At 33.6% G+C, this 23,126-nt stretch overlaps 1 protein-coding gene across 1 annotated transcript in view; it reads right to left on the reverse strand.

Moving 5' to 3' along the window:
- for (cGMP-dependent protein kinase for) overlaps positions 1 to 12,803 on the reverse strand; it is a 297,038-nt gene extending 284,235 nt beyond the window's left edge. Inside the window, exon 1 of the mRNA XM_089632252.1 lies at positions 12,575 to 12,803. The gene's annotated coding sequence lies outside the window, so the exon portion shown is untranslated. The remainder of the gene's footprint in view (positions 1 to 12,574) is intronic.
- Between the last annotated feature and the right edge of the window lie 10,323 nt (positions 12,804 to 23,126).

Below are 23,126 nucleotides of genomic sequence, written 5' to 3' on the forward strand. Positions count from 1 at the left end.
GATCTATTTTATAATGTTACGAACGACTTTTAAAATTTGATGTTAGTGTTGAGCCATTGTAGAATTTGCTAGGCTGTTCGAAAACTAACTAACTAAACGAGGGGAAATATTACCTATCAGATTATTGGCTATGAACTCAGATAACTAAAACAAGGGAGATGGGCTATGAACCATTATTAGTATGAAACCGCGCGCACCAATATTGATCACCCATACTACTGCAATCGCCTCTACGCACGCATACTTTGTTTCTAAAATCACTTCAAACGTATAACTTTAATTGAATCCGCCATTTGAGAGTCGGCACGCTTCCACGCCATATCTCCATTTGCTATTATTATCTATGGCTGTTAACATCTTAAAACACATGTGATTTTTTTAATGCATACATATAAGTAGGTACAATACCTAATTTGATTTTTGCATTAGAATTAGTTTACACCTCTAATTGAATACATGAATAAAGCTACGTTCATCGGATATTCCATACGATTGCTAGATAAACTTATCCATGAATATTAAACGGGCAGATGTTAAGCGTTGTGCCGAATAAAGAACGAATGTTGAATGAATTATTCGCAATCGATTTGATTTTTGTTAGACGTTCTACCTCGATCAAAAGTCGAGATATAAATCAATCCAAGGTAAATCTAGCACCCACAGCGGCGTTTAAAACAAAAATAGATTCGTTGATCAAGTTAACAAAGAATTGAAGAAACGGATAGATTGCTGTAGTTGAAGTTATTTTCACAGTCATGATTTAGTGAGCGTGAAGCTTTTAATTATGGTATCAAAAACATTGGCAGTTGTTAGTTTTGAAACAGAATAAAGCTGTTCTCAGAAAGGATAAAGATGTTTGGCCTTGAACACTCTCAATCCACTGCTGGGTATCACAATTGACTCTTTCTCAAGGACACTTAATAATAGAGTTGTTCAATTCCGTGCTCAAAATAGAAGAGAAAGGTTCTGTTCATATATATATATATACGGAGATTGGTAGACAAAGGGGTAGAATACATCGTGATTTTTATGACTACTTGCTCCTCTCTTATCCATATACGGTCTTGCCGAGAAATCATTATAACATGCATCGTTTTGATGGGGAGACGTTACTTACTAACCAACCAATAATGAGGACCGTTCTCCGCAGGGGTAGGCAGAGGACGGACCGCCAAACAACTCGGTCTTGGCACAAATGCCTTGCTTCATTCCCATGCATACATCGTCACACACATACACGTCGGTTATTGTGACTTGGTCCGACTCAAGTATTTGATTTACTTGATCGTGCCATGTTCTTCTTCGGGCGTGGGATCGTGAAAGCTTATTATTTGCTTCTACGACCCTCCGATAGTAAGGAAATATTTATAGTGTAAATTAATGCATTTTCTTGTACGTCATTCATTCCATAATGATATATTTTATTATCATTAATTCATTTAAATTGCGCGATGTAGTTTTATCTTGCCAAACAAACATCATTAATTATTTACAGAATTTAAATACATAGATGGATAATGACAGAAGTACTTATATGATAAAGAAAAATAACAATACAATAAACGAGATATTATTAATAGTTTTAATTATTTAGCTTTGGCTTGCAGTAGGTACAGGTACATTGAGAAGGTTGGACCCACGCCCAGCTTCTACAATAATAGATTAGTATTAGTGGCAGGGTGTGGGGTGATATTTAACATCCAGACTCTTTCGATGTACTCGTATTGAGGCCCCGTAGTAAGCGTTTTATATATTACGATTAATTAATAATATATAAATTAGTTTTAAGCTCTAAAATTCAAATTTATGACCTTTCCGATATTATCATTGACAAATAGGTAGGTACTTAGTGAAATTAAATTACAGCACGGAAATAACCTAAGGTCATCGTCGTCATGAAAAATATGTTGACATTTATATTTTTCATGATTTCATTTGCATTGGGTACATACGTACAGGCAAAGATCGGAATAATAATATAATTCAGTGAATAGCATTATTTTTAAATTACTGCGCGATAAGAAGATATTGTACGTAGTCAAGAAGGATATTTTATCCGTAAGAAGAAAATTCTTAAGGCGATGCCATACGTAGTAATGCAAAATCACGTGTTTTTGGTTTGAAAATTTGGTCGCCTAGAAATGTTTCAGATGCTTTAATTAAATACTGCGAGTAGAATACGTCTTGGCCTTTGAAATAATCGAGTATTTTTTAGATAAGTCTTTTATAAGCCCTGAAAAAAATTATGTAAAGGCCCATGAAAATTGCTTTAAAGTTCAAAATCTCCTACTTACGAACCCACTTTCGGTTATGATTTTATTGTATAATGTGGAAAAATAAGTTATTTATAAAATGACCGAAAAATTATTAAATATTTATGCCTGAACATCCACAAAATAAAATAAAAGGCACTTTTAAGCCATGTTTTTTTCTTGTATAAATCAAAACAGGCGGATGGTGTTCAGCGGGAATTTAAATTTTATCGCCATCTACGTAAGGGTTGTTATTGATAGCGGCTCAATTTAAAATATTACACGACGTAGTGCATCGCCTTAAACATATATTTTTAGAGAATATCATAAAAATAGAAATAAAGATAGGTATTTTTTTAATTTTTAAACCTCCTAAAAACAGAGAACCATTACCATACATACAGGGAGAGAAATCTAATTTTGCCCATGATAAATTAACAGGCTTTTTTAATTTGGTACAATATATTTTACATTTCAAAATTTTCCAGTAATGTTGGCCTCACTGGGTGGCTTGCCCGTGCTGAGGCCTTCATTTTATAATATGAAAATATAATCTACATAATACATTTAAAGAGAAAATAATACATTTAAAATATAATCTTGTGTGTTTGTGAGTGATGTGTGTTTATATTGGTTTTATGTGTTACGTGTGGGTTTTATTTTTATTTTATGCTATGAGATTTTGGTAAAATTGTCTCTTTTGTTCTTTAATCCATTTTGTGTGTGAATTTATTTTTATTTTCCTCAATTTTAATTTCAAGTTTTACACTGTTGAAAGCTTTTATAGCATGGTATTGATAGTGTCTTTGTCCAAAGCTTGAATTTACTGTCGGAGTTTTTATGTGTTCTTTGTACGCTTGTCTAAACTGGTCTGTTAGTGTTATTTTGTGTATGTTGAAATTTATTTTTTTTTTCAAAAATGTAGTTTAGTAATATAGCCTTATTGATAAAACATCAATTTAAGAATATTTTATCGATTTGCAATAATTTTATTTATAAATATATCATGACGATACAAGAATTTTCGTAGTAATGCAAAAATATTCAGATTTTCATGAACACGTGTTCCGAAATCATGATATTCGTAATTTACTAAAAGTTTATCAGGAAACCTGTTAATTAATTCGTAAGACCTGCAATCCCGTTTTTTTATTTGAAGACATTCTTGGTAAATTAGCAATAGTCATTTTTCTCCGTGTTGATGGTTGTGTAAAATATAAAACACATTTATTAGTATGGGGGTATGTTTAATTTGGTTTGGTTTGGTTGCTCATAAATAGCATCAAAATACCTAATATCATTTTTTTTTTTTCGTTTTATTAACCAATATACATATAATACATAATTAACAATATATATAATATATAATATTAGTGGTAACAATACCTCCCTAATTGAGAAATTCTCGTGTTTAGGTAGGGAAAAGGGAGGAATGCGTTATTTTTTTAACGGTTTTTCACCAGTGGCGGCTCGTGACTTTTGTGTGTAATAGAGTGCTAATATGACAAAAATGGCATTATTGATATTGTTGCAGCTGAAAACGATATTTTATTTTTTTTCGAATATTCGATTTTTTATATGAAGATTTTCAGGAAATTTGAGTATGGCCGTGCGCCGCACAGATTTCCTGAAAATCTTCATACAAAATATCGAATTGTATTCGAAAAAAAAATATCGTTTTCAGCTACAACAACATCAATAATCCCATTTTTTGTCACACTAGCACTCTTTTACACACAAAAGTCACGAACCGTCACTGCTTTTCACCCCAAAGGAATGTATTAGCCAGTGTCAAGTTGAGGTGATTGTGGAATGTTTTTAAGTGTATGTTAAAATTTAGTGGTATTTACAAGTACCTACATTACATGATACATCTAAAATACGCTAAACACACACAATACAATCAAAATAATTTTAATTCAGAGGTAAAATTACATTTTTTTTTTAAATCTCACGATTGTGGTTATTTATGAGTTGAAGCAATAATAAATAATTTTCAGGCTTTTTGAGTTTTAATGAGTGATTTTAGGATATTGTCATTTGCACTGCCTCATCCGATAATTACCGCTTTGAAGAAATAAGTTAGATTTTAAAATTTTATTATTTAAATAGTTAATATGTTCAGTTTATTTTAAATTTTGATTAATTTTTACATCCAGAATTGTTTAAAGGGCAACTGAGTACGCATTCTTAATTTTTTTTATTACAATTCTAAGCCGTTTTGAGAAAATTTATATCTGTTCAATTAGAACACTAAAAAGTGGCATTTGCGAAGTATTACCTACAGCGGAAGAAAATTAAACGTTTTGTAATTAGTGCAAATAAAAAATAAAGAAAATGACAATTGTAATCGCGTTTTTGAAGTGAAACTTCTTTAGGCGCGTAATTCGGGGACGGAGTAAAACCGAGTCAGGATCGACACGAAAATGCGGGTACCCCCACCACCGCTCACCGTTCACTGTCCCTCTCTCACCATATGCGCTTGTTGAGGTGGGGGAGCCGCTCACGAACGTTCTCTCCCGACACGGGACAACAATCGATGCAGTTTTTGCACGATTCATTAAGGATTTAAGTGCTCATGTATATATCTCGCACTTTAGTTACCATAACCCAATTATCACGACATTAGGAAATGATATTCATGAAATTGACAATGAAAATGGCACATGATTGGTAAATTGTCATTGTAATTTCTTTGTAATTTTTAATTGTAATATTGTTATTTATGTAATATTGTATACTTGTGAATAAATTGAAAATTTTTGGAACTATACATTAATCGAACGTCATTCATCTATAAGAAAATATTAGAAAAAGCAAATCCATGCTTCGTCGTTGAATTATTTAACCTCTAATTTTCAAACTAACCTAAGAGAGAAAATAGAGATGATGAAATGAAAATAGAGAGAGAGGAATACTAGAAGTTTCACTTCTGTCTTGCGTAGGCTTGACACACCCACTTTTTTTAACAACTTTAATAAAGGATAAGTATATATAGCACCTTGTCTTACTCTCTCCACAATCTAATTCTATTAGGTTTACCGATCTTTCTTTAGCTGACTATGAAAATAACATTGTGAGCTGAAAATGGTGGCGTAAATTGCATTCACGTCGCCATTGCACATTAGTTACATTACAATCTCGATATCGACCATCACAACACGGGCATGTGCCTAACATGGTGGTCGAAAATGGCTCCATGACTTTAAAACAATTTTTTTTTTGTATTTCTTTGGCATTCACTATGTAACAATTTCTAGACATTTTTTTGTTTTTTAATGAGTTTTATTATTCACAATGTACTTATAAATTTTATTAATTAGCGACCGGTTTCGACACGCTCGTGTCATTAACTAGCTATTTTAAAACTAAATTTTTAAGTGCAGAAATATGGGGTTTTATTTAGTTTGTTTGAATTATTTTTTTTGTTGATTTTTAATGTTTCTAATGCGCACAAATTAAAATATTTAATAATGTTAGAATGTTTAAACTTAGTTTTATCCCGGTTGAAGCTATGGCCTGTCTCTATCAAATGATTAGCGAACTCGGAGAAATTATTATTTTAAATTTTAATTCTTAAAATTTCAAAACCAGAATTAGGGAACACGAACTATGCTTAAAAAATAATAATTTCTCCGAGTTCGCTAATCATTTGATAGAGACAGGCCATAGCTTCAACCGGGATAAAAGTAAGTTTAAACATTCTAACATTAATAAATATTTTAATTTGTGCGCATTAGAAATATTAGAAATCAACAAAAAAATTCATTCAAACATTAATATAGTTAATAAAATAATCGCACCTTGCAAATCACCTCTATTGACAGTGTTCCCCGTTATGTTGACTCCTCCCTCCGTTTCTTTCTCAACCCCTCCCCCTCCCTCAAATCCCCTCCCACCAAAGAATCAAACTAAATAAAACCCCATATTTTGTGCACTAAAAAAATTAGTTTTAAAATAGCTAGTTAATGACACGAACGTGTCGAAACCGGTCGCTAATTAATAAAATTTATAAGTAACAAATGTACATTGTGAATAATAAAACTCATTAAAAAACAAAAAAAAAAAATTAAATTGAGGGGTGGCTTTAGGCAGTGGCGGCTCGTGAGTTTTGGGTGTACTAGAGTGTTAATATTATAAAAATGGCGTAATTGATGTCGTTGTAGCTGAAAACGATTTTTTATTTTTTTTCGAAAATTTTTTGTATGATGATTTTCAGGAAATTTCAGTTTGGACGTGCGCCGCACGGATTTCCTGAAATTTTTCATACAAAAAATCGAAAATTAAAAAATATATATAAATCGTTTTCAGCTACAACTAACTAACTAACTAACTAACTAACCATCACGCCGTTTCCCCGCAGGGTTAGGCAGAGAGTTTTGGTCTTGGCACACACTTCTTGCCTCATTCACATTTATACATCGTCTCATAAATACTCTTTTATTATTCTGACTCTCGACATGGCCCGACTCGAGTATCTGATTTACTTGATCGTGCCATGTCTTCCTCGGGCGTCCCCGACTTCTGCTACCATTCGTATTTGCATAATATATCCTCCTTACACTCCTTTCTTCGCTCATTCGCTCTACATGCCCAAACCATCTAAGCATCCCTTTCTTAATCTTCTTACTAACTCATTACGCTTACATCAGCCTTGCACTCTTTGCGGATCTCCACATTTCTCACACGATCATAAATGGTTTTACCACACATAAGCCTCAGGGATCTCATTTCAACAGCATTCAATCTACTTTCATCCTTTCTCTGATAGTTCTATGCCTAACTTCCATACATCAGGGTAGGTACCAGCACTCCATTGTGGACTGTTAACATCGCTTCTTTGGACAATTTTATGTTAGCGCCAACTGCGTTCAGTCCTCCATTAATGGAGTTACCTGCATTAACCCTTCTTTCAATATCTCTGTCAGCCTTCCCATCTCTCGTAAACATGCTTCCTAAATACACAGACTCATCCACCTGCTCCAAGTATTCCTCATTCACAACTATATTGCACACTGTTTTCGCATTCTCTCTTTCAAACACCATTACTTTAGACTTGATTACATTCATCATTAACTCATTATTTATATATACTTCGTTCATCCTAGACACGAGAGACTGTTAGTAATATTGTCAGACTATTTGTAACCCGAGAATGTTTGTCTTTCTTTTAAAATTAAAAAACCCATATAAATAAAAGTTCGACATGCTTATCCGAGACACTATCTAGGTTACAAATAAACTATTTATAACTTTGTAATCATTCAAAAAGATAGCAGCCAAAAATATGGGAAAAATTGATTTATTTCTACGATCTTAGCGATTTTGAAATAAATGTTTCCAATTCCCATTGTATAAGACGCCATAGCACGTTTCACCTCAATGCATTTAAAAATAATATCGCGTATTTTAGCCCTCAGACCCAAATGTGTCAACTATATAATAAGAAAGAGTGTGCTGAAGTAGACATTTTCGTCGCTAAAAATAAATTATGCTAATTATATCATGAATTACTTGCGTCTATTAGTCTCTATTGTGTCTCTGTTTGTGTATTTTTGTCTCTTGCCTCTCCTTGTATTATTTGTCATTTGAGTGAGCTTTTAGTATTTTTATTTGTTTTGTTTATGTTTTTTAATCTTTATTTAGATGTACGCAAATTAATTCATCCCATGTCCGAGTAGATTTTTGTAATTGGATGCACCTATTTGTATATTAACTGAGTTTTTATAACTGGATTGTTCTCACGTAAGTGAGATCATCTGTTGAAAACCAGTATAAATAAATAATGAACTATGCACATCTTAATAGTAATATTTTACTCGATCTCAATTAAGTAATTTGACAGTTCTAGACGTGGGCTTATGTTTTAATGTCTCTTGACTGAACACACTGTATAGAGTACCATAACGAAAAAATTGCCGTCACGGGACGCCTGGCAGAAACGCCTGTGAAACATCGAAATTGATTTTTATCGAAGGAAGTGAAAAATAAGTAAACAGGTCTTTATATATTCTGATAATAAAAATATTATTTTAGTATTATTAAAATATACACAAAAGATATACAAATTAAAAATTCATTCTCTTTTAGAATAATTGCCAATTTTGGTGAGAATAGAAGCAAATATACCGCACAGAGTTTTGGCGGTCGGAAAGATTGGCGAGTCACATGCTGGCCGAATGAAGCGTCGTTCCTTTCAAGGACGTCGTCCCATCTTGCCACGCATGAGTGGGCTTTACCGACATAATGTGATTGCTCTCTTCGATAACCTAGTACCTATTTATTTTACCATATTTTGAATTTAATTTCAATGAGGTCTAATTTATTCTAAGACGGATTTAACATTTCAAATTCCACGCGCAAGAAGGAAGAACCATTATGGTTAAGGTTTATTGTTTCCTGCGGTAAATATTATAATGCTGTTTATGTAACAATTATAACAGAAGTCGGGGACGCCCGAGGAAGACATGGCACGACCAGGGGAATCAGATACTTGAGTCGGGCCATGTAAAGAGTCAGAATAATAGAAGAGTATGTATGAGACGACATATGAATGCGAATGAGGCAAGGAGAGTGTACCAAGACCGAGTTGTTTGGCGGTCCGTCCCTGCGGGGAAACGGCGTGATGGTTAGTTAGTTAATAACAATAACTAAGGTACTATTCTTCTTTACTAACACGATCTGCAGAATTTAACATTTTGAAACATAATCGTAGTTCACCTAGACAATAAATTATATTAGGCAAGTACTTATCGATATATCTACCAAGCACAAATCATATAATATAGGTAATTTTTTTTTTTTTCAATAATTTTTTTTTTTTATTATTATCCCGTTAAACTACAAATAACGAGTTTGTCAAGAGGATGTACATATTCAATTACAATGGCAATATGTATACGTAATATTATTACTAATTATAAATATACATCATATTGTTACTACTTATAAGATATTCAGATTATTATTATTGGCACACATAATCTAAAATAACACTAAATCTACATGCTGATAAATAACTACTATTGATAGATAGTGATGTAATGTAATAATGATTAGTATAAAGTATTTCTATTTATGAGCATTTCCAGTATATATTTTAATCTATTTGGGAATTTACAATTTTTTATGTTCCTTGGCAACATATTGAACATTTTGGGCACGTTATATTCTAGGGTTCGCTGTCCATATTTTTTGTTATATTTTGAAACAAGCATGCCTTCATTCTTTGTGAACCTAGTGTTGTGTTCATGTTCTAACTATTTTTATATTCAGAGTCAGATATATGCTGATCAATATTTTGTCAAGATATTTAAGTTTCGATACAACAATGAAATGTTAAGTCTCCGTGAAAAAATATTTTTTGAAACTAGTAATTTAAACATAGAATTTTGTACTAATTGTAGGTAATTTAAATCAGTTTTGCAAGAATGTTAGTGGCTATTTCATATCGTAGAATTGATTCTACGAGTGATGGGTAATTGATTTTTAAAATATTCACAAATTGCATAGTGAAATAAGACATCAATTTAATGATTAAATTGGTTTATTTTAGCGCTTTTTGGTTCGTTGTAATGTCGAAAGTTGCAATCGGTTGGTTAAAAGCCCCAATACAAAAAATGGAAGCGTCAAAAACCTCCATAAGAGGAACTTATGATATTTTTTTTTATCATTCCTCTTATAAACTTTTTTTGATATTTATTGATTTTTTTCTTTTAATTTTATTTGTGTAATGTTGATTTCCTTCATTTCTTATTTTGCATATTTTATTTTGTATGCTATATTAATACTGTCTACATTGCATTGCACAACCATGCATCTTTAATGATTTTGTTTGACAACAGCAATACAAAAACTAATTATTATTTAAACGATAATCTTTGAAACTAATAAATAATATAATAAAGTTGAACTTAAAGACAACTTTTATTTAAAACTTCTTTTAAAATAATACCTACCAGCGCCCTAGTAAAGCAGAACGTGAACCGACAGTTCACGAACGCAGGTTTCAGCTGAGCCGAATTTCCGGATAATTTTTGGCAGTAACCGAAACCGCGACCGAAATCGTTTATTGGCCGAATCTGGCCGAAACCGAACTCTCGGTCGGTTCGGCAGGTATACCGTAGACCTTTTTCTAAATCGAGAAAATGAAATGAAACAACAAAACGTTAACGTAATAAGTATTGGCGTCTCAAAAATTTCTGTATGTATTGGGAAGATACAAGATACAGTGGAAAAACTTTTAAAATGTTCCTTATTCCTACATTATATTAACGGAGTTGATAGTTTAATTATTTTAAATGAAAAATCTTAGAGCTTCATCCTGAATCAAGGTTTGGTATCTTTTCATCCTGCTACATTTTCCAAAAAAACGATTACGTATTTCGCATGAAAACAAAATGCACTGAGAAGTTTTTTTTTTTTTTAAACTACAACCCGCACTTTTAAGTAAAATGCTAATGAGCAATTTGGTTCTTGGATATACAATTTCCATATTTATATATTTTATTGATACATATAAGTTAAATACATATAAATTAGATTTTACAATTAGCTAATTTATAACTATACTTGTATGTATTTTATATATAGCCGCCTAGGACTGAAAGACACATAACATGTTTTTGTGGTCAGAAGAAGTAATCAAAACACTGTTTAATAGAAATTAAAAGCATTAAAGTTGGTGGAATTAATTTACAAATTTCAGAAGACCAATCCGATACCTACGATAACATTTTCTATGTGAGAATTTCCCCTCCATGGCTTTGGAATGGTATTATATTTATTTTGTCATTAAAATGAGCATCATTATAGCACTAATGTATATAGGTATATATAACTAATAACTAATATTTATAACTAATGTATAATATATATTATATATTATAAATTTTAACATCAAAATTAGTAAGAAATAGATCGAAAAGGAATCGGTGAATGTGCGCCAGAAAAACCTGCATAATTTTATTATGTGGGCAAGTACTCTCCGCTGCGAGGCTAGATGAGAGGTACCTGCTTTGTTTACAATAATTATTATTTACATAGAGAGGCATCTGCACTACGCAATGCATAGAGCCAAAGAGCGCGTGTGTTTACTGTGTTAATGAAAATCATGACACTTTTCTTTGTTTTCATTAGAACTCCCACTGAATATCTAAATAGAACTCGACGATGCATAACTCCCGCCCTTAGACGTGCAAATATAATAAATAACAACCTTGCAACTTGCAACACCGGGGCTTTAAATATGATTGCAAATTATATTCGAATTTCAAATTCAAATTGTAACATCGGTATATAAACAATACCCTATGGTTTATTGTAATGAATTTAACTATCAATATGTAATTCTGTCAAATGTATTGCAAGATCAAATAGTGTTTAGAAAATTATTATTTATTTATAGTACGTGTGCTCAACAAAGTGTGTGTGCTCAACAAAGTGTGTGTGCTTCGTTTCATTTCACCGGGATGTTATCCGAAACACTGACGGAATATTATTTCAGTTTAAGGTCACGCTTATCATCAATCATCACCACAACAATAAACAGGTTATGAATTTAATAAACAAAATCATGTAACAAATTGTTTTAACGCCAGTTTCTCCGGGATATTTTGTATCAATAAATAATAATACAAATTATCGAGGCTCAAAATAATAATAAATTTATTTGAAGCGAAAATATGCAGACAGATTAAAAATTAAAAGTCATATTTTTATCGGTTTTGTTACACCTGTAAAAATCTGCGCGGGAAAAAGAAAAACTAAAAATGATATTGGATTCTTATTATAAAATTGAAGCACTTAAAAGTGAAGTGAAGGGGATTCCTCCACCAACATGTTATAAGTAAAACATAGTCTTTAAATAAACATTACCTAATAGGATGTATTTATAATCATAGGTTGTTATTGTTAGTGAAGAAATAATGACTAGTAAACGAATGAAGGAGTTCTGCAGTGTTCTAGGCAGATTCACGCTGGTTAGCGCCTATTCAGCGTTTTGTCATTTCACTTGATAATATTATTCAGAGGCAAAAGTCAGTGTATCAGCGGACACAGCAAGCATCGAGTATATAATTATAATATAAGCAGTAAGCAGCAAGGCCCATAAACGTGTAGCTATCTACACGCAGGCGGATCTATTTTTAGATCGCGCGGCATACACAAACGTAGCTTTATTTTATACATTATCGCTAACGGCCGAGGTGGGGAGGAGCGCGGGGCAGCCACCAACAAGCAGTGGTCTGTGGGCTTATCGCATTCCTCCCGACATCTCACCTCGGCGGAAAGTTATCTCGCGTATTATTGCCGGCACAACTCACCTAATGTCACCACTAAACACCTCTAGTCGGAGAGCACACCGGGAAAAATAACACTTGAACTAAACTTTGACAGTTCTTTAGCTTTTGACAGCTGACCGCCATGTTGGATCGTCGCATCCCGCGGGATGTCCATTCACATTCCGAATTCGAATAGCACGATTTTCCGCGTTTTGTGACGCGAACGTTTCTGTTGGCGGGAGCGGAGCGCGCGGCCGTCCGTCACGCTCGGGCATTACGGCCGGACTGTTTGTCGTTTTCGTTTGACTTGCCTCTTCGCCTGCCAGTTCCTTGGCTCAGAGGGCGCCTCCCCGTCACGCTGGGATTTAGGATTCTACGCTACGTGACTGTGATCTTTACAAATTAGCATACTTATTCCAGTGAGAGCCGACTTCGTCTATCCGAGGCTCAATTATTAGGCAATCATTTATCAGGGAGCCGAGAGCTCAAATAGAACAGCACGAGCAGAGGAATTATTTTATCATTATGATAATTGTCTTGATCAAATGCTGTATTTGGAAAATCACTTCACCGTAAAGTTTCTCATCCACATTGTCGTGTTTATTGTTTGATAATTCAACCCACCCACTTAAATAGATTACTTCAAAGCCCGGTACAGTGTTTATTGTTCCCCATTTAGATGAACTACGCGCTCAACAATGAAGATGGAATGAATGAATGTAAATGGACATCGCAATAGCATACTTCCAGTTTCCAGCAATACCGATTTTCCTGGAAAATGAATCTATTATTATTTTCAAGGTTCCTATTGCGGATTAATTTTATACCCCGTAGGTAGGTGTAGATGCGATGTTTCGAGAAAAATTCGGATGCAATTGCGCAGTTACGTGTGGTACCTACCTGCGTTACACATCACGTCAAGCCTACCCCTTTAAATTATGATGAAAGGAGATGGAGAAGAGGCTGGTTGGGATTTACCTGCTATTCATATCTAATCACCAAGTACGGCTAAACGCATATTAAGCAACGCTTTGATTATCAGTAGTTGTCTTTCACCAGGGCAGTACTTTCCACTATGGATCGTCTACCAAATATTATCTTGCTAGCATTAAAATTGTTTTTACCCTTTGACATCCCAATGAAAATGCTCCATTATATTATTATCTAAACACATACACAATCCTCGAGATATAAAATAATATTGTTAGGTTGCAGAATCAAAACTTGGTGAAGTGCAAATATTATTTTATTTTACAAATTAGATTGCCAATGTCATATTTGCGGTTCATTCCAGAGTGGAAGGTGCTTTTAGTATCGCCCTGGCAAAAGTCCACTATAATCATAATGTATACTTACGTAACTCAGACAGCTGTCACAAGTTGTCAACATCTGGCAACAGTGTATAAATGCCACGAAGGCCAAAGCTAAGAGAAAAAAAAATAAAGAATATCCAATTAGATTTTTACCATTTTTATAAATTTAGGTTGATTGGTTCAAAATTATCTTTCCATATTGTATTCAGATTTTTTTAAACTAAATTGTGTTAACCATGTTCAATGTTCACTAACTACGAGTATATCTGAACAACCAGATACTCCTCAAGTTTCTCCTTTCTACATAGTTTCGTATTTACCTTAAGTGCACGTGAGGCACGAGCCCAAAGGCCCCTGGCCTGAGGGGGGCCCGTAGCTCATAGTACAGTAACAATATATAGTGTTTTTGTTGTTTCCCTGTGTGTTTCTTGCTTTCAAAGGGGGCCCGCTTAGTGAAGAGCCCCCAAACCAAATGAGCTCAGGGCCCCTCTCAAAATGGCCCTGCACCTTGCTCTCCCACCCCACAGCATTGGGAGAGTTTTTTTGCCTAGAGATCGATAGACAATCTTTATTTCCGAGTGATTCACAATTTTAACTACAGAGCTAAAATCATTTTAGCGCAGGTAAACATTATTTTACTGGATCAGTTTAGACCTACAATTGCACCCACTTCATGGCCTTGTTTTAGAGATGGAGAAATCTCAGTATCGCCCTAGTGAGAGACTTGAAATAGCTCGACTTTCTCTACCCCATGGGCGTTTGCTCAGCGTCGCAAAATTCCAAAATAAGAAATAATTCCACCAGCCACTATCAGTAATGAACTAATGATTCTTATTTATTTTTCATGGTCTCCATAAAACAGTTATTCACCAATATATTCATAAATTTAGAACAAATACTGACATTTTATGCGTGAAAATTTCACCCGCAAGTCTTTACCTATGGTTTCCACGGAATCTAGATTTTCTGTATGTGAGTTAGTCTGCTGTAAGCTCGGAGGGCCAGGAGAGTCACCTTCCGAGACTGCTTCTATCCTTCTTGTGCGGTATCACATTCAAAAATGGATTTTCAAAAATTATAACAACTTGTCCATCCGTTAAACATCCAACTGACTCTGAAAAAGTGTCAAAAGTAATTTATTATAATGTTGAGTGAGACAAGTCTATCTGTTACAACATTCGCTGCATCGGCATGTCAAACTTCAAGGATGTTTGACTCACTTGCGAGGAACAACATGTGCTGTAGTACCTACTTAACTGAGATTAGTCACAGATACCAATCAAATCACCAATGATTGTACCTACTCGGATGAACGTGCAATATGCACGGTTTTTAGCTTTTACTAACGTAAAGTATTTATCTAAGGTTATTCTTTTGCAGTAGTTCATAAGATCAGAAACAAAGTGTTTTCATCCGCTTTGGATAGAATGATAGAACATGTCATCACATCCCTTGTTTATAAAATCCATCGTAAGGCAAGACTACCATTTTTGGACACCAATAAAGATGGATGACACCAATGTGTGAACCAAAATGGCAATGGAGCGGCTGAAGCATTTCGAAGATGTCAGAAAAGGGCTCGGATTGCTTGTCGCTCAATTTCAGCACAAACCAGGCACACTACGCTTCTTCACACACTAATGCAGCAAAGAACTTATCAATTAATCAAAACATATATCCACTACGAAAAACTATTACACTTATTATTACAATTATTCTTTGCCAACACACAAAACAAATTTAGTAAACATTTAGAGTAATATAAATCATGTTTAAAGTACTTACACTCAATTTTTCAAGAAATGTTAAAAGCAACTGACGTTCTAATCTATTTATAAAAAGCGAAGTTAGCAGTCCACAATGGAGTGCTGGTACCTACTCTGATGTATGGAAGTGAGGCATGGAACTGGCAAAGAAAGGATGAAAGTAGATTGAATGCTGTTGAAATGAGATCCCTGAGGCGTATGTGCGGTAAAACCATGTATGATCGTATGAGGAATGTGGAGATCCGCAAAGAGTGCAAGGCTGGTGTAAGCGTAATGATTAAGATAACTATTAATAATTAAGAAAGGGATGCTTAGATGGTTTGGGCATGCATGCATGACAGGCATGTAGAGCGAATGAGCGAAGAAAGGAGTGTAAGGAGAATATACGATGCAAATCTGAATGGTAGCAGCAGTCGGGGACGCGCGAGGAAGACAGGGCAAGATCAAGTGAATCAGATACTTGAATCGGGCCATGTCAAGAGTCAGAATAATAGAAAAGTATGTGTGAGACGATGTATGAATGTGAATTAGGCAAGGAGTGTGTGCCAAGACCGAGTTGTTTGGCGGTCCGTCCTCTCTGCCTACCCCTGCGGGAAACGGCGTGATGGTTAGTTAGTTAGTTAGTTAGTCACTTTGTGCAAGTTATGCTATGAAATATAAAGACAAATTATTTGCCCGCACATAGGCAATTTGAATAAATAGTTTTTACCGTATACAAACTCAATTATTTCTTATCTCTAAATAGTATATAAGAAAGTCACTATCCGCGTCTGTCTGTTTGTGGGCTTAGTTCTTCTAAACTATGCAACGGAGTTTGATAGGGTTTTCACTATCATTTAGAGAATTTCTTCCGGAAGGTTTATGTATAATACGTGGATATCATAGACATATGAATATTAGTAGACCTGCCCTAAGTGATTAAAAGCGTATTATCCCCACTCCCCATACCGGTTCCATTGGAGCCGGCTGGGCTCGCGTATGGCCTCAAGTGAAATTTGAAAACGTGACGTCATCATTCTTGTGCGAACTAAGATCGAGGCATCATCGGTTCATTTTACGAAATAACACGGCAAAATGTCGACTTGTGATATGAAAACTTGTAAAAATAGATGTGAAAAAGAGAATAAACCCAATTGTCGTATTACATTCCATAAGTAAGCATTATTTTACTTTATTTTAAGCTTATTCACACCGTATTATATGGATCAGTTTTATAAACATATACTATCACATAACAATGTAGCGATTCTCAAGTGTGCTCATCGTTGTTTACTGGGGTAAGTAAATTATGAAACATTTGTAAAAGTGTCTTAACTAAATACTCTGAAACTAACTACGACTCTGCAAACAGAAGAAATTTACTTTGCCGAATTTGGACTTCGCAAATTAGTTCATGATGTGGCGAGTAATTTGCGCTCCCATGTAAAAATGTCTATTCATTCAAAAGCAGATTTTACTTTTAAGAAGTAAATGGTGATATTATAATGCGAGATGCCTATTTACTCTCAGATTGATTTATTGACGAATCACAGTCAGCCTTACGCCCTTCGTTCTTCAACAGTTGATTTTACCCCTCGCCATTATCTTCTCGTCTATTAATTCCTATGTCTGTGGTGGATATTATATTTATTGAAAGTACAGAAAAGTCGAGCAACGCCGGGTTCACGTCAGCTAGTTTATTATAAGAGAGGCATATAAATACAATATTGGATTGCATCACTGATACAATATTAACTGTGTATGCCTTTTTTGAAATAATTGAGTTTTTATTTGGACAAATTTTATCATATTTTATTTTATTCTTTCAAGAGAGAAGAAATATTGGATTGAATAACCGATGCAATACTGTATTTGTATCATGAAAGAATTGAGTTTTTATACGTAAAAAACTATTTATTCATATTCAAATTGCTTATGTACATGAGCAAACAAATAATTCAAAAACAAAAAAAAATTAAAAATTAATTTAAGCTCCCGTAGTAAGCGTTCAAAGTGGTTTAAAAGGGAGATATTAATACTAAAAAATATATGTAATTATTTAGCGAAAATGGTGAAAATGTTTAATAAAACACGACTCGTTTGAAATAGAGCAAAAATCTCTCGATAAATGCTTATGTTTCATTTAAAGATACACTGTGAATTTTTTCATACCTATGACATATTAAATAACAGAACAATTTGTGTTTTTAATAATTTTCGGATCATACTTTGCGATTTTTTTTTTCCATGGAGAGAATTTCATGTAATTTCCGTTTCGGCTGTACAAATGTAGATATAGATATTATCTTTAAAAGTGAATTCTTTTTTTTTTTAACTAAAAAACTTAATGTGTTAAAGAGAAATGTGTTTTGAATCAGTAAAAATTCGAAATGCGGGGCACCCGAAGATTACAACCATGAAAGTTTAAAAATAATTTATATAACTTTAAAACATTTACTAAATTAAATGTTCACATGTAGCAAACACTTTGTTTTATATACCACTTTATTGTATGTATTTTAATATATAAAACCAACCTGTTTCGGTTCGTTCTGAACCTGGGTTACATAAAAATATATTGTGTTTTTATATAAGCAATATTTTTTAATATAACCTTAATAAAGGTTCAGGGTGAACCGAAACCGCTTGGTTTTATATAGTAAAAATATATATAATAAAATGGTATTAAAAACAAAGTTATTTTATTCCAATTAGTTACTAAATTACTTTTGTATGTAAGCAAAAATTATTGTAATAATTCATTAGTGGGTATGATTTGTGTATTATATATGTTTTGATTAATTAGTGGCTATATGTTATGATCACGCGATTAATTGATGAATTATTTGCTGCATTAGTGGTGTTGTCTTCTGTACAAATAATTCGTCATTAAGAGGAAGCTACAAGCCAAAAATGTGTATATTCTTGGTATACCTTTTATGTAGGTAATAAACATTAAAATCGCTTGACAAACGGAGTCTATAAACGTTCGATTTCTGTGATGTATGGTAATAAGTTGGGTATTCAAGCGATAGATGGCACTAGTCAGAAAGCTTACTCCAGATTCCGACAGGTGTCGCTAGAGTGTAGCAATTGCCTGTGGGTTATCCTTGTCAGACTTCAAGCTTCTAGAAACAGAGAATTACCAACCCTGGGGTAATGAACAGTGTAGCTAAATCCAGACTTAGTTATTGTAACGTAAATAAAATGCAATTATAGTAAATAACATTTTACTTCTTCACAAGAGTTTCCAACACAGAAATCTGCTAGTAAGCAGAGATATAACAATTTCAAACACAAACTGGTTTTTATTTATTTTGTAAATAATTTTATAAGAAAGCCAAAAAGTTAATCAAGTGAAACTTTCAAGATAATCTCAGCTATAATACTGTATTTTTTTAAAGTTGTTTCCTTTATGCGTTCATACATTTCTATTGAAAAAAAAATTAGTAGTTTACATTTATATTTTTTATTGAGTAATTTTTTTTAATTTATTTGTATTCTACTCAAGCAATACGATAGGAAAACCTTCAATTTATCTAAAGCGTATTTTATGGTATTCATAATGTACACTAATTCGTTATAAAGATTAATCAAAATAGTGATTTAGCATTAAGCTTCGCCTTAATATTTCAAAGTATAACTTTCAAAATATGCATTTTAATGAAATAATTAAAAACACCACGAACGCGTAGATTATAACGTACGTTAGGTTTAGCCTTTTACAGTTCGTAATCGTGTCATTCTTGATTTCAAAATTTCTCTCTATCTCTCCTCGCACTTTTTCCCTCCTTATTATTTTTTATGTAATTCTGATACCTTCACTATTCTCATACCAGACGAAATTAGTAAGAAGTTCTAAGGCGTATTATATGCATATACGTAATAGGTACTTTAACTATGTAAAATTGATTTTTTTTTATTTATAAATATATTTCTTTTATATAAAAACACATATATGTTATACTAAAAAAACTAATTACAATAAAAATGTTTTCTTTTTAACGTAACTACCCAATTCAATAGAGGAAAAACGTTTCTCGTGTTTGAGTTTGAGAGTAGTGCCATTACAATATATTATATTGGGTAAAGAAAAGAAATAAAGTTTTTTTTTATAAAGTAAGAAATAAACAAAATGTATATAGCATGATAACAAAAGTATAGATAATGAAAATAGACTACAATAGCAGTTACTAAATTAGATACACAGTAAATGTAAATAAATTTAAAAATATATTTATTTACATTTAACATTAATTTAAGAATAAAAGTAAAATAAAAATAATATTATTACATTTCGATTAATAAGTAGGTAGTCGGTGGTATAAGTACATGGAGTTATTTTATTCATTTGGAGTAAACGGAGTTGATAATATTGCAAGCGAAGGTACATAATAAATTGCGACAATAAGCTGTTGGTGGCTCGAATGCTGATATATAGAGGATATGGTAAAAGAAGAAAAAAAAATTTTTTTTGTTAATTAATTATGAAATTGAATAGTTAATTATATACTAAATATGTACCATTAAAATTTGAATTTTATCAATTACTACCTACGATACGTAAAATCTATCAAAAGATACGTAAAAAATCAAATTAAAACTTGTAATTATTATTTGGTTGATCAAGAAGTTGTTTTATTTGTAATTTAAAGGCTTTATAATTTTTTACAGATTTGATTTTATATGGGAGTGCACAAAAAATTTTTATACCTTGATAAATATAATGGTGTTGAGAAGCGTTCATTTTAAATTTAGGGATTTCTAAGTTGACTTCATTTCGCTTTTAATAAAATATACCTTTTGTTTTATGTCTAAAAAAATAACTAAACACGGAGATAAAAAGCTTGCAGATAAGAAAAAGATTTTTAACAATCATAATTGGTACTGCATGTAGAATTAATTTGTAGAAGGCTTGGTTTTTTTTCATTGCAGATCAATAATTATGGGCGCTACATTACTACATTGCCAGTCTCAGGTCTCAGTGCTCGATTAAGTCGATTCTCGAGTTTGACGAAAACTCACATAAATTACTCAACAGCTGTTGTCGTAAGTTAATAAGAAAGTGGTATATTAAATTCCAAAAATGATTTAAGTGGGTAACAGGTTACCAGAGATGTGCAAAATGGGTACCCAAAACCATTTGAAATGCAAAATGGAAATGGGTCAAAACTTTTCCATTTGAAAATTCAAAATGGTTTTTAGAAAAGCATTTCAAATGCAAAATGCAAAATACCTATTTTCAAAATGCATTGAAAATGCAAAATGGTTTCTCAGGTCAAACAATTAAAATAATTATGAAATTTTTAAACAATTTTGTCATTTAATAATGGACATCAATGTAGAACAAACATATTACATGATGGTACTTCCAAAAACACCACGACTACAGATTATGAAACCACAAAAAATTTGCGCGGGTCTAATGTTGCCAACGTAAAAACATAGAAACTGCTATTTAATATTTAATATTACAGCGTCATGACCCCATGTTCAGTATTTGAATCAGTATTTTTTTGTAATGGTATCACTCAATTGCCAGGGCTCCTACCAGGGAGCAACTTGACAAATGTAAATTATCTCTCATAGCGAGGTTGAGGACCGACTGATATTTGGGGCTTATGAAAAAAAGATGAGTGGAGATAGTAGGAAGAATGTTGCAAAAAAGCATTTAAAATGGAAAATGCATTGAGAAAAGCATTTAAAATGCAAAATGGAAAATACCCATTTTGCATTTTGCATTTCCATTTGAAATGGATTTATTTGAAATAAAGCACATCTCGCTTATTGTCATAGCCAACTTGGCAACATGAACTCTCACTGAAGACAATTAAATGGTCTCGCCAATTGTCAAATATTTTCTTGACTTATTATTGACTTGTCTTATTTTCTTTTCTTGACTGGCTGAAAATGTACTCCGCAGCAGAGTGAAAAGCTTCTTGACTCCGGACCCAGGGGTCACGAACTTGAAACCTAGTGCGGGCACGTGTATACAGATGTATCAGCTACCTCCACGAAAGATTTTAACATATTATTCCTGAGCATATTTGGAGTAAAACATGTTAACTGTACGATGATATATTTTTTCAATTAGCAAAAATTCTTTTTGTATCCACGATATAAAATCTGTGACGGTCTCCGTGGTCAAGGAGTAAGGCTCTAGATTCAATTTGTGAGGCGGGTTTGGGTACCTCCGCCCCAGAACCATTTATTGGATAACTAACACCTCTGCCATTGGTCACCCAAGTGGTTCGCTACGTTTGGTATTTAGCAGGGGTGCCCGGGTTCATCGGGTGAGGTGTGTTCAGGATGCGCCTGCCCAAGAGGGAAGAGGCTGGTTTGGGGAGACCCTTTTACCTCTTCAACTGGTGTCTCTTGACCCATCGCCTTGCGCTGCAGCGGGAGGGATAGATCAATTGTCCGTCACTCCTGGACACACTGAGCCCTAAATTCACAATATATAATAATACCTTTTACTTTCCCAAATCTTCCTCTCCTTCCATTCCTTTAGAAGACCCTCCACACAGCATCCACAAAGATGACATAGGCCCTGTGTTGTATTAAAAAAAGACGAGCAATCCGGAGGTCGCGGGTTCAAATCTCGGCGGCGTATTTCCAAAACCATTTAGAAACCCTATACCATTTCAGTCGCCAACGTTATTATTAGGGTTTATTGCGCTAAATCATCTTCACTCTCTACCGTTTCAATCACGGTGATGACAGTAGTAGATTATGTATTGTTGTATGTTGTATCTATCGTCTATGCCTACTACTTCAGTATTGGTAACAGACTATAATACCATCAGGCCGTTTCTTCACAGGGGTAGGCAGAGGATGGATCGCCAAACACCTCGTTCTTGGCACACACTGCTCGCTGCAATCACATCCATACATCGTGCCATGCATCCAAATCATGGTAACGGATTATAATACAATCAGGTCATTTCTTCACAGGGGTAGGCAGAGAGGATGGACCGCCAAATAACTCGTTCTTGGCACACACTGTTTGTTTCAATCACATCCATACATCGTCTCATGCATATACGTCATTACAAGCCGCAACTGAAACGGAATTTATAAAAAACGTTATAGTTTTTTGTAAATACGCATCCACGCGTGCACAAGAAAATTTTATTTGATAAAATTGTGTTATAACACAATTCATTAATTTAAAATAATTTGAAGTTTATTTGTGGCACGTTCCAGAGCGTAAGATACTCTCAGTATCGCCTTGATGGAATACCACCATTCAGAATTGAAACGTTGTTTGAAATGGCTTTAGCCGTGTTTGATGAACAGATCTGAATAGCCGGGTACTCCCCCCTCACCCCCCTTCACAACACTTTCAGCCTCATAACATACCCCAACTGTTGTGCGGTATTCACATAAAAAGTGGATTCGGGGTTCTATCGTTCTATCGCAATGACTTGTTATTATTAAGAAGTCACGACCTGACAACTGTAATTTACCAACTTGTAATACATACGACTGAATGATCATTTTATGGCTATGGCATCCTGCAGCTAATGGCCGATC

Source organism: Hesperophylax consimilis, chromosome 1 (genome assembly GCF_061612785.1).
Source record: "Hesperophylax consimilis isolate HC1 chromosome 1, BYU_Hcon_1.0, whole genome shotgun sequence".
NCBI lineage: Eukaryota > Metazoa > Arthropoda > Insecta > Trichoptera > Limnephilidae > Hesperophylax > Hesperophylax consimilis.